Here is a 14064-nt window from a genome sequence, read left to right as displayed (position 1 = left end):
GATCCCGTAGTAAGAGCTACCATTTACTGATGTGATCCGAGGACACAATAGGTGCTTAACAAACATTTGCTGAATGAATGTACTTAATGAGCCCTTTCTATGCATCTGTCACTGTGCTAAGAACTTTAGGATTATTATTTCTTTTAATTCTCACCAGAACCTTGTGAGGCAAGTATCAATCTCATTTTTCAGATGAAGAAATTGAGACTGAGATATTGAGCAAATTATTCAAGATCATCTCACCTGGTGTAAAAGGAGGTTATATCTGGATCCCTCCCCACGTCTTCAAAGACTGAGCTCTTAGCTACAACTTTGTGCTGTTTCTCTGTCCCACGGTTCTTTGAGTGCAGGAACAGGAACTGGAACACAAGGAAGGAAGGACAAAAATGAGCTAGATTTTCAAACCCCCAACTTTGGCAATGGCTTCTTGGAGCTGGAACTGCGTTCAGGAGGCCCAGAAGAGGCTGTCACAAGCCTGTTTCCAGCTGAGCGACCTATTTCCTTCAGGTTCTGCCAATTAACGTCCTCCTTTGCCCGCTCTCTGCCTCTTGGACGCATCTTTCAGAAGAATCAGATTGGAAGGGGTGGTCCATGGAAGTAAAGTTTCAATTATGTTTCTCAGATGGAGGAGAATGTCATTGATAACACTCTGTCATTTCATTTACGGGGGTTTTGTCATCCAGGATGGCAGACACAGCAGCCTTAAAGTCCTCCAATATGCAGCATCTCACTGTATGTGAGAGTGCGTCCATTCAGGCCAGCTTGGCCAAAAATATCCACCTGGGATTACGCCAGCAGCGCTTTTAAACATATCTCCTTGTGGAACAAGTTGATTCAGCACCTACCACATGACACCTTTGGGTGAGAATGTTCTACAAGGAGAAGATGCTGCCCATCCTGGTTCATTCAGGCCTTGAGGCTCCAAGACTAGTAAATCAAGTTCCCCTTCAGTCTTCTGGGGAACATAGCTCATGATCAGGTCTGTGGGCCTTCGTGGGTTGGATCATCCAAAAAATGGTATGGATCAGGAGTGAACTAGAAATGGAGCATTTCCAGAAGCTATTCAGTTTATCGGTGTCATTCAATCAACCAGCATAACCTTAGTGCCTGTCCCATCACAATCTGGGAAAAGGTGCCAAAGAATGTGTAAATAAATATAGGACCCTGCCCTCAATGTCCTTTTCACCCACACCCGCATTCCCCACTCCTTTCTAAGGACTTACCTCGTTCTAAGCTAGCTGACAACTAATAGTTGATCACTATTACTTTTACGAATCTTCTATTTTTACATATTGATAAGAGACTGTTAATTTTTCAAAACTGAAATATCGGAACTCTCTTGGAATTTTAGACATAACACAAGAAAATTGTACCATTCAGTTCAAATCACATACATTAGGTGACTAATCTGTTAATCACCTATTCATAAATCAATCCTCATGCTTCCCCACAGGCTTGTATTTAGATTTTCCCAAATCATGAAATTTGCCCAAGAATGTATTAAAGGCTTTAGGATTTCACAAATATGGGCTTTTGCAGATTATGATGGTATTCTAGCAAAAGAAATATGGATCAACCACCTCATTAGCACACACCTTATTGTAGTTGCCCTTATAGCTATATTCTCCCCGCCCCACCCAGGAAAGAGGGAGGGGAGGTTGGTCAGAGGGTCTGAATGTTAAATTTACGTCATTGATGATGCTTGTCATTGCGTTTTCTCCCTCTCACGTAGCTAAATTCTTCCCTCCCTTGCGATTCATTAGGAATTTCTCCTCTCATGGGACTTTGGGAAAGTTGTCGTGGATCAGGTTTACTGGACAGCAGACTCAGCCAAGACTGTGTGCAGGAAGTTTATTGGGGAGTGGACTCAGGGCCACACCTGTGGGTGAATGAGGGAAGCAGGACTGGGAGGAGAGCTTGAGCGCTCCTGTGGTCACAACAGAGGCCTCAGCCAGCCCCACAGGAGCTGAGAAACCCCACAGGAGCCGAGATGGCCCTTCAGAGCTGGCCCAACTGAAGCAAAAGGTTGGGCCTTTGTACCTCCCTCACTGGCCAATCATTGGATGCAAGATGCCCCCTGATCATAACCTTGGACAACTCAGCCCTCTTTGGTGAAAGGCAATTCTCCAGCAGGGATTCAGCCGTAAGCCACCAGCAGGCAGAGCTCCTGGCAGCAGGAGGAATGAGATCTAAATCCTGGAGGAGGATCTGGGCAGAGCACCAGAGCATCCACCTCAAGAGTAAACCCACCAATGTCTTGGTCCCCGGTCCTTCCCAGGTGCATGGCAGCATAGAGAAGCCATGGGGTCTGACTTCCAGGCAGTTCCTCACAACAATGAGCCAGTAGGCCTGGTGGCTGAAAGAGAATGTGAGAGGCAAGTAGTATCATATGTACGTGTGTGGGGAGGTGTGGCTGGGGAGCAGAAGAGCCCACACAGGCCTCAATATTCCTCTCCACCCTTCGACATTCATTCTCCTCGCTAAAAAAGTGCTGGGGTGGGGGCGTGCCGGGAGAGGTCGGCCCAGTGGCACAGGCGTTAAGTTTGCACGCTCCACTTTGGTGGCCTAGAGTTCGTTGGTTTGGATCCCAGGTGCGGACATACCCACCGTTTATCAAGCCATGCTATGGCAGGTGTCCCACATATAAAGTAGAGGAAGATGGGCATGGATGTTAGCTCAGGGCCAATCTTCCTCAAAAAAAAAAAAAAAAGTGCGAGGCAGGAAACAAATGTGGTCTTGATGACTACTGGGTTGTCAATCTTGAGATATAGCATTCAACTTCAAAGTTATTTGACCAAAGCCAAGTCACAAATCCCGAGGGAAGCTGACTTTCCAGAGAGGCAAGGACATTTGGGGGCACAAACAGGGTGAACTTTTAAGCAAAATCTCAGGAGAGTTTGGTTGCTAACAGCTAGTCAAGCATTTGCTGAACTGCTTTCTTTCCTCATGGCCAAGGAGCTGGAACTTCCAAGGCCAAGCCTGAGAAGCAAACCTGAAGGAGAGCAGTGGCCCATGCGCAGCTTTCCTCTTCAGTCTGCTTTCCTCCCCCGAAACTCAGACCACACAGGTAAGTCACAAAGTCAAAGGTCACAACTGATGACCTTGTCTTCATTCACTTTGTTCTTCTCGAGAGACAGAGTGGAGCCTGGAACATTTCTGCTTCCACAACTTCTCCTTAAATGTGTCTCACTCAGGTGGGGAGAAGACATCATCACTTTGTATTGGGAAAGGCATTCCCGTGCACACGGTCTTTTGACTCCCACTCGGCCACATAGAATAGGCCTTGGGCCTGGACCACTTCATCACCAAGAGACGGGAGCCCACACAGCCTGTGCTGGGCTTACCACCTTGTGTGGGAATCTCTCTCCCGATTTCATGCTCAATGAGTGTTCTTTTGTCATGTTTAAGCTTGTAATCAATGGCCTCAGTTTTCAGTATTGCAGACTCCACAGGGAAGGAGTCAGGGTCCATCTGCTGCAGCACAAGAGGGGTGCCCGTAGGCCAATCACCCTGCTCCAGCTGCCTAGGCACCTGCTAGCCATGCTAGCCGTGAGGGAGCGATGCACACTAGTAGAGCTGATTTTGCTCTGTCTCTTCCCTCTCTGTGTAAGTAAAAGCTTTGTTCCATCCAGGGCAGCAGTATTTTGTGTTTTCCCTGGCAACTTGGATACCAAGAAGCAGTGGGCAGAGATGTTGGGACTTTTATTGCTGGTGGCCGGCATTGTGATGGTCTTTGCTATCTTCCATGGTGTTGGGGTCCCCCCCGCCACTGGGAACTGGTGCACCGTGTTCTGCTCGACATTTGCAGTACTCAGTGTCAGCGGCTGATGAGGAGGTGGCTCACATTGGACTCCAGTACTAACAGCAGAGAAGAACCCTTGTCTTCAATGTAGTTGACTGAAGGTAATTGCCATGAGGTCTGCTTTGACTGGGGTTTCTCCAAATGAGACTGGAGATCCTAAGAGGGTCCAAGAGAAAGTCCAGCAGAAGCATCTAAGCCTTTAGTAATGGCAACAAGTCAGGCTAAGTGACTGGAGTGAGCCACCTCTTCTCGATATGTTCTCTCCCAAAAGTCAGGATGTGCTGTCACTTCCAAAGGGATGTGCTGTCCTTGTGTGCAGGGAGGGAGAAGGATGGGTTTGATTTTGGGTACAGATGGGTGGACCATTCACAGCCCTTTAAGGAGACTGATCAACGCTGCTCGAAGAGCACAAGGAGCTGCGTCAGTTCCTCGTTCTAGTTGGCTATCTATCCGGTGACTTCAGTCAAGGATATGTCAGAACAGCTCTCCGTAACTCCGAGGTCAGAGTGACAGGTGTTAGTACAGCTCATCACGTAGTTACTGAGCACTTGCAACGCACCAGGCACCGTGCTAGGTCCCTACGTGACTCCTCTCATTTAACTCTAACAAGCACCCTCTGAGCAGATCAGATTATCCTCCTTTTACTTACAGAAATCAAAGGTCTGAGAAAGCAGAGAACTTGCCATGGCCTCACAGACACACGCATCATGAAAGGCGCAGTCAAGGCTTGAGCCCAAGTCTGTCTGGCTCGAGCCCATTTCTGTTGATGGTTAAGAAGCCCCAGTTCTCCCATTGCCAGGCTGGTGCCACCCCGCAGTTGTCCTTTTACGTTGAAGGGGCATTAAATGGCAACTTCTGGTGTGTCCAGCATCCTCTTCCTCTCCATGCCTAGCTCAGATCCCCTAGGCCCCAACAGTTCACCTCCAGGACAAAGACTTCTTTCCATCTTCCTAACCTTCCCAGCCACCCAGTGAAATGCTCTCAACACAATGAGAAGCCAGCAAATGTTGCCAACTGACTGGCTGATGTACAAGCGAGCCTGAAAGATAAATCAGCCAAAGAGAGAGCCGGCCCGTATTTTCACAAACTGGCAGTGTGTCATTCCACATAAAATGCTTGTATATACCCTGTTTGTTTCTCTGGCCCCAAACCTCCTTTATTTGCTCTGAAAATCTGGATCACCATTTGCTTATATTATGCTGATCATTTATTTAAAAAAAATTTTTTTTAACCTACTGGTAATTAAGCCCATGTCTATAATTAAATCCTGTAAGGGATATCATTCCTCTCCCTCCTGATGGAAGCACACGGGCCCGCGCAGACCCGGGTACGAGTGGTCATACCTGTTTATGGATGGCTTGTCCTTCTCCATATTTCACAGATGATAGCATACGGCTCTGCATCTCTTCATGTTAATTCTATTTGAAATACTCCCCACCAACATCTTAGGGCTCTGCCATCTAATAAGTGCAGCCAATTTATTGATAGTAAATCTAGGACAAGACAGACTCACATTGATGTGGGCCACAGGGCATTTAAATTAAACAGGAACTCTCCAGCCATCTGTGTTTTAACTTTTTTATGCCTTGATAATAAGCCCTGTTTAGAATAATTTGCTGTGGAAACTGGGACTTCGTGACTGACAGAGAAAGGCCGGGTATAAACAACCCGAGCGGGCCCCCGAATTTGCGAGAATGTCAGGCGAATTTAGACTCATCATAAAAGAATTCTCAGTGACTGTATTTCAATATGACACTTTTATGGTTTTTTATTTTCTAGTCCATTGCAGCCCCAGAGCCTGGCGTGATTTATATAGCCTGGCAGTGCATAATCTTTTGTATAAGATATACAGGCCTCCGGAGGTTTAATTTCTTTCCTCACCGCCACTGACAGCATTTGTGCTTCCCTTCTCTTCTATTTTCATTTCTAATGAGATATTGGACTTTGCTCGGTGAGAGGTGATATTTCCACATTTGCAGCCTGACAGGCTAAATCACCAGATCTCAGTGGTGAGGATACAAACCCATTTAAACTGTGTCAAAATATTCATGGAGCCCCATTGATTTGGGCAACGGTTATTAGGAAGCTATTTGGAAAGTTCAGGTTTAATTTTTGGAGCTTTCTGCTGCAAAATCACTCAGTTACATCACAGAGAAAATGGTATCAAAAGGATAAAGAAGAGTGAGGGGTGTGGTGTGTTGCATTTATTTTATTGGGATTATTTTTGGTATAGAGATGACCTTTGTTAAAAACAAAAAAAAAAGTCCCACAATGATGCATTGGCAAATGTGTGGCATGAAGCAAAGTAAATTCTTCCTATTGCATATAAATGAATAATATGTCAAGCTATTGAAATGTTTTTTTAAAAAGCAACAGTGAACACAACTGACATAGGAGATTAATGCTTTGCGTTGCTACACTGACTTTTACCTCTGCCTTTGATCTTAAATCTAGCTGAAACTATTGCAACAGGAGTTTAGCTTCTAAGTGAGATGGGTTCAAATAGCCCTGGTTCACTTAGTATTCAGAAGTGTCACAGAGGAAAATTCCCGTGCACAGGAGAGGTGAATGCGGCTGCCCCAGTGAGGGGCTGTCGGGATAGAAATGCAACAAATGGCCAACTGAGGGGGTTTGAGAGCTCTCAGTAGAACTCAGTAAACGCACATGCTGAAGGGATCCTTGAAATGAGGCCATTGGAACAGAGTATTGAGATGTCCTTGGTCACTACAAAAGATCAAAGTCCTTTGATGAGACCAAGCACATTTGACTTTTAGGTAGTAAGGTCATTTGCAATAGTTGATTGACTTATGACCTGGGAATTTATGTGAAGTTTATATTTGCTAGCATTCCCTAATTGACAAGGACCTTGTTAAATGGCACATACAACATACATTCACACACAGGGGGAAATCGCTTTGGCAATTTGTGGGCGATAAAGTGTTTCCTGTAACACTTTACAGTAAGTGGACATTAATGAACGCTAAATGACAGCGGAATTCCTACGGAACGGCATATTACACTCACATTAATACCAAATGAGTTCATTGTGAGCCACGTTATTGCAGCAAATATCACAGGAATTAGCACAGAATTAGAAAATGCACTGCAATTAGACCTGTGTGGTGAGAAGTGGCCACCCATTCAGATGGTGGGCTTCTCACATACCAAGACTTTCTGACCTGGCCTGACCGAAAATGCGAGTGATAGGAGGTTTGCAGAGTCCTCTGAGAACGTGACATTCCTATGCTAACACACTTGAGAACTTCTCAGAACCCAAGATCCACAAAATCCCCAAGGACTATTGCTGTGTGAGTTCTCCGATAAGAGGGCACTCTTGATATGGGAAATGCACTAAAATGCGGTGAGAAATTCAGGGAAGATGTAAATTAAAGATTCTTGGAAGTAAAAATTGTCAAACAGTAGAACAAGCCACTTGAAGAGTGTTCCAGACTGTCTCTTTCTAGGGTGCTTTAAGGACAAGCTTGGCACGCAACGGGCTTCCTTATGATCCCCTTGCCCTCCGGACCCCAAGGACTTGACCTCCGTGAAAGAAGCCAGGAAAATTCCCAGCCCGGGAGCCATTAAGTCATCTCCAGGCAGCAACCTCTCTTGCTCCAGAAAAGTTCCAAATGTGCCAGTGACTCGTGAAGCTACCAAAAACAAAGCCTGGCGGGTACAGCCTCTGGAACCAGGCCTGCAGGGTCGGCATCCCAGCTCTGCTACCGACTGTTGGGTTATTTAACCTCGCTAAGGCTCTATTTCCTTAAATGTGACATGGATTGGCCACAAGGCAGTGGCGAGGTCTAAACAAAACACTGTGTGTAGCCTATGCAACACCGTCCCTGGCAAAGATATCACGTGCTCTAGCATAACTAGTTTAAGCTTGCCTTCTCCTGCCTTGTTGCCGCTGCAGTCTTCACCAGGCCCCAACACATGGGTACCGCATACCTAAAGTCTGGTGGCTGTCAAAGACTGTGCAATAAGCAGAGAAGCTGGTTGAGGGATGGAAAGCCAAGCTCGGTTACCATCCCAAATGTAAACTATCAGAGAGCTCCTTACAAGTAAAACAGCGATTTCGTCCCCATTATAACTAGAGTGGACCGTGAAGTCTACATCTCTTTGTTCCATTTTCTGGTCTGCCTGTGTTTTGCTCTTGCCACGGGTATGCGACTAACCATTAGCTGGCATGCTTATATTGAGATATACTATTCGTTCAGCATTTTTGAGCTGTGCTGGGCAAAATAGCAGATAAAGGACCGAATCAGACACAGGCTTTTTACTCAAGAAGTACATAATCCAGTAGATGAGATAAGACTGCCTCTGAATAAGTTTGCTCCCAACCTGGGGTTCCCGAGGAAGAGTTCATCTGTATATATGTATACAGAGGTTTGCCTGCATATATGTCTACATACATACATATATGTATATGGTAACATATATTTTGTATAGCATATTTCATAACATGTATTTCATATATATGTATACGTATATACATATATACAGGGCTGCCTGTACATATGTATACAAAGATTTATTATAAATTTTACTGATTTGAAGCATGTATAGCACATATTTACAAATAAAAATAAAATAAGCAAAACTCTTTATTGTAATTCCACATACTCAGAAGGCTTTTGCTGATTTTTTATGAACTCTTGTATCCATAATCATGCTAGGTTGCAAGTGATGAATGAGTGTAGTTCTGACACGAATAGTGGTTGATATTTTCATTTACATTAATGAGTAAGACAAAAGTGAAAAACGAAGACATATGTCAGAACTGTATGCGTTCGTCAGTGACATGAGTGACGCCTTTGCTGAATCAGGTAATGGTTTTCAAATACTGGAAGAATATTTCCTCAAATTTTTGTGCTAGTCACAATGTAACAGGTATAGACATGACACACTTTTAAGTTTTATCTGCATTATTAACACTTCCTCCACCATTTTCTTAAGTCTGGATAGTCAACAAAATGATAAATCAGGGGCTGATTTGCAGCATTTGCTGATTTCCATGGAGTAAATACTCCCATCGTGGTCAATTTCAAACTACCAAGCTGATGTCACTGGATGTAGAATCGGGATAAGACACAGGTAGCCCACCGTTATATAGCCTTTCTACACACAGACACAATAGAAGTAAATAACCTCAAGAGCATAAGTAATAGTAAAATAGTTAGGAATTGATGAGTGTGAGTATTTATCATCTTTGTCTTAACATTATTTATTTATTTATTTTTGGCCCTCAGCTAACATGTGTTGTCAATCTTTCTTCTCCTTCTTTTTCTCCCCAAAGCCCCCCAGCACATAGTCGTATATTCTAGCTGTAAGTCCTTCTAGTTGTGGTATGTGGGACGCAGCCTCAGTGTGGGTGATGAGCGGTGCCCTGTCCGCGCCCAGGATCCGAACTGGGAAACCCTCGGCTGCCGAAGCGGAGCGCGCGAACTTGACCACTCAGCCATGGGGCCGGCCCCTTGATATAATTTATTTAATTGTAAGTGTCCATGAGTTCTCCTCCCAAGTCCCAGTGGGTCCACACGGACCTGCCTCATCCTCTTCCGAGGCTGCCTTTCAGCAGGCGTCATGTGAAAACAAGGACAGATTTGCAGTGCTGCACAGTCACAGAAAGCTCCCTCCCACAGCAGCACTTTCTCATGTTGGACCCTCTCTGCACAGCCTGAGGCTTTCTCCCAGTGACCCACCCTCCGGGAGGTAGGTCCCTTCCTTCCTTGATGGCAGCAGTTTCCTTGGACCGCTGGAGGGCTTTGTTACGGAGGAGTGGTTTGCACGCACTTTTATTCTAGAATATTTTTCTTCTTCCTCTCTGCTCCTTCCTGTCTCTTCACCACAAAATTGCATTATGTGCCTAATTCTTTTGGAAAAGAGAGAGCAGCATTAATTTCACTTCTGATTTGGGTATGTCTCCTAAGTGATTACGTTCTTCTCTGAAATACTCCTTGAGAGCAGAGCCGAAAGAGGTGGAGCCTGGAGGAAGCTTGGAGGAAGGAGATGGAGCCTGGGTCAGCTGCATCACCAGGAGATGCCTGGGGCAGAGTCCATGGCTTCCTGCCAGCTCCCTGCCAACCCATGATCACCCCCACAACCCGACCTCACCCCCACCTCAAGCCTTTTCCCACACATCTCCTGAGCAATTATTTAAAATGCAGATTCCTGGGCCACTCCTCACACTTTCTTAATTTTTTTTGCTAGATACTATTGGCAGTTTTTTTGGTTTTTTTTTGATGAGGAAGATTGGCCCTGAGCTTAAATCTGTTGCCAATCTTCCTCTTTTTTTGTTTTTCCCCCAAAGTCCTAGCACATAGCTGTATGTCCTAATTGTAGGTCATTCTAGTTCTTCTATGTGGGATGCAGCCAGAGCATGGCATGATGAGTGATGTATAGGTCCATGCCCAGGATCTGAGCCAGTGAACCACAAGCCGCCAAAGCAAAGTGAAGATCTTAATCACTTGGCCACGGGCCCAGCCCCGACTCCTCTCACACTTTCTGCATTTCTGGGGTTTGGGCTCAGGAGTTTGCTTTTCAACAAGCTCCTTCAGTAACAGAGCCGCTAGCTTAGACCCCAGGCGTGGAAACTGTCTGACTTCTGGTACTTTGTAATTTGAGAGTTTTCACATGGCAGGTGAAGATGGCTTTGATTGGTTTTCCGAAAATCAGGCATCTTCAAGAGTAGTGAGAAATTAATAGTACAGAATGATGAAGCAATTCTATTTATAGGCCAAAATAGCGGATAAAAATAAGGAAAGCTGGCCCAAATGACGGGAGAAGGCAATCATCAATATCGCAACGTAAAACAATAATGCAGCTGGTACCGTAAAGCAATCCCGCTGGGAACTGTATATTGCATCCTTAGTGTGCCGTTGTAATGAAGCCACAGAATGTAGTGCACATTAACCAGGGCAAAGCCTCTTCAACGCTGAATATTCTGCCACATTGCAGGCACATTTATTTTATTTGAAAGAAGAATGGTCCTGTTGCCAAGCCATCAGATGGTAAAAAGAGATATATTTGATAGATAATAAAAAAAGGTCTGCCACAGCCTCACAAAATACGTTTCTAATGTAAATGCATGTAGTATGTGGAATTCATACCTCTGATGTGTAGATACCTACAGAGAAAGGCAAGCAGGGCTGAGAGCCGCTTAGGGTGAGTCAGGAGCACGGCCGGAGAGAAGGAGACCGTTGTTTCTAACAATAACAAACAACAACAAAAAGCCACTAGGCAAACATCACTCACTTTTTCCCAACCTGTTCTTGTGATACAGATTGACAGCCCTTTTAATATGAAATAAATCAGGCAGGAGAAGGAATGTCTGGAAGAACACACAGATTGAGGGCTGACTGACACAACGCCTCCGAGACGCGCTCTGTTCGCGTCTGCCTTTGTAGCAGCTAACTTGAAAGCATGTCAGGCATTTGAAAGGCTGCGAGGAGGATGCATCTTGAACCTGGGGGACGGTGTGCAATGTGCTTCCTTGAGGCTCCTCACAACGCTGGAGGCCTGCTGTGTGTCGGCAGGAACACAGAGCGAAAAAGGCATTTTGTCTAATATCTGGTTTCATACTTAGTTAGGACAATTCAGTCGCCCCAAGCCAGCTGCTCACACTGAAGCATTAGGGTCTAGTCACTCCTCAACAAGAAAACTAGCTGGTAATGAGCCGCGTCACCTTTCAAGGTGTGTGGTCAGTGGACATCCCTGTCAAGTGCACCCCCGCCTCAGTCCAGCCTTCAAGATGCTGAAGTCCCTTTGGTTAGCTGTCTCTTTGGATTTCCTGGACTGTCCAGTGTTCACCGTTATCCTGCAAAGCAAATACCAGTACCCATCAGTCACGAGGCAACCGAAGTCGGTTTCAACATCTCTCATGGTGCAGGGGGAAGTATTTCTGTTCTAAGGCAAGAAAATGCTTGAGAGGTATGAGTGAGTCAGGAGTAAGCCTGGAGGAAAAATAAGAGAACAAGGCAGGGGCCAGCCCGCTGACGTAGTGGTTAAGTTCCTGCTCTCCGCTTTGGCAGCCCAGGATTGTTCATATCGGATCCCAGGCACGTACCTACACACTGCTCATCAGGCCATGCTGTGGTGGCATTCCACATACAAATAGAGGAAGATTGGCACAGATGTTAGCTCAGGGCCAGTCTTCCTCACCAAAACAAAACAGAGAGAGAACAAGGCAGAAGGTAAGCACAAAGAAAAAGCACACAGTGCTTGAAGCTTTCTTGAGCCCCACACCTGACATCTTTAGCACCTTTGCTTTCCTCTGCTGGGAGCCCCTGCCCAGCCTTCACACCTACCAGGCCTCTGATCCTTTTGCTAACCTGGCTCTTTGATCATCCAGCAAATAGTAGTCGAGCATCTGTGAAGTACCAGTGACCGGTGGTCATGCTTAGCGGTCCGTGGTCGCTATCCTGGATGCTAGAGCTAGAGTCGTAAATAATTCAGACAAAGCTGCTTTCCGCATGGAATTTACATTGCTGTGGGAGACAATAAAGGAACAAAATGCCATTCCAAACAAGGTAAGTATAGATTGTGATAAATGCTATAAAGGAAAGAGAATTGACATAGTAACTGCTTACCCAGTTAGCCAGGAGGCCTTCTTTACGTGGCGTGACCGCCTGTCCAAGGAGGTGACATGTGAACTGACACGTAAAAGGTGCAAAGAACCCAGCCACGTGATGAGCAGGAGGAGCAGGCCAGGCAGTGGACACAAAGTGCAAGAGCGCTGAGCCGGGGATGGGCCCCAGTAGTCTCCAGATGGGTCAGGAACACCCACTTCTAGCACCTACCTCATGGGGCTACTGTGAAGATTACAGGTGATGAGACAGTGCATGCAAAACGTTTGCCATGGTGCCTGCCACAAAGTCAGCACTCAAGAAATGTTAACTGCTGCTGTTATTTTCAAACACTTGCGTTCATTTTGGGGTGGGATGGGAGTATTAAGTCACCTTTTTGGGGCCATTCTGAGTCAGTGTGCCTGAGTCCCTATGATGTCAGCCCACCAAAAGCATTCGAGTGTGAATTACTTTCCCAGCAATTAATCACCGGAATAAGATTGCCAATACTCATCATTGCCACATTATGACACGTTGCGTCGCACGTTCAGAATGTAGAGTAGGAAGGGGGTCATTTGTAGCTGACCTTATTCAAGTCAAATCGTCTCAATCAGTTGAAAGTTAGTGGAAGTTATGCCTGAATAAGGGTCAAGACCAATTACCAAAAGGCATAATAGAACAAGGGGATGTTTTTGAGAATATTAGATCTTAGAGCAATTTTTCACAGTTCAGAGATAAGTTGAGGTAACACCTCTATAATATAGGACATATATTGTTCGTAAAGGTTTTCTGTCTAGTCCTTTATTTCAAGAGTCTATCTGCATCTTTTTAATTTCTTTTTTTTTTTGGACAGATGCAAGAACAGGGTAAAAAGTACAAAATGGCTAAAATATGTGTCTAAAACTGAAGTGGGGTAGCAGGACGACAAAGACTTCTCACCAACCTCCAATTATGCTATTACCTTGGATGATCTGCTCCTCTGTGGGAGCCGGGCAGCAGGCAGATACTGGGGAGTTCCACAGACTGATGTCAGATTTGTCCTCCCTCTCGCAAGTCTTTGGAGAGTGTAACTGAATCCTAACAGTGGCTTAAACAAGTGTTAATTCAGATTACAAATCTACCACTAAAAAAAAATATATAGTTATTCTGCATAATTCAGAGCCAGCACTGTGTATGGGTTACTTGGTGTTTTGGTATTATCTGTGCGTCTGCTGCCTTCAAGGCCCCTCAAATTGTCAGTAAGCGACCAAAGGGAGAGGCACTGAAACCTGCAAGTGGTCTTTCACTGGCACCAGCCACTGCGTCTTTTCCTCTCCAGTCTCCAAGCCTGGTCTGTGCCTGCTCATCACCACCAAGATTTTCAAAGGCTCCAACAGAATCATTTGAATTTTGAAACATCTTGTTTAAAAGACATTTATAAAAATATTTCACATGTCTAACTTGGTAAGTATATTTTAAATTTGTTGAGAGAACAAAAAGCAAAATGCTTGGTAGACCGTCAGCAATTTGAGAGCAGAAATTGTATCTTTTATTCTTCATACCCTTCACCATGTCCTGCACTTACGAATTCTCCAATAAATAAGTGCTCTGTAATTGGTAAATTACCAAGAAGTTAAGTTGCTTTGTCTAGACAGAGAGGATTGATTTGGGGCTGTGAGAGTCAAGGCGACAAAGTTGCAGTTTGGATTCTATGCACAG

The sequence above is a fragment of the Equus quagga genome, chromosome 8 (genome assembly GCF_021613505.1).
Source record: "Equus quagga isolate Etosha38 chromosome 8, UCLA_HA_Equagga_1.0, whole genome shotgun sequence".
Lineage (NCBI taxonomy): Eukaryota > Metazoa > Chordata > Mammalia > Perissodactyla > Equidae > Equus > Equus quagga.
The sequence above is the reverse complement of the archived record's forward strand: the minus strand, read 5'-3'. Positions refer to the sequence as shown.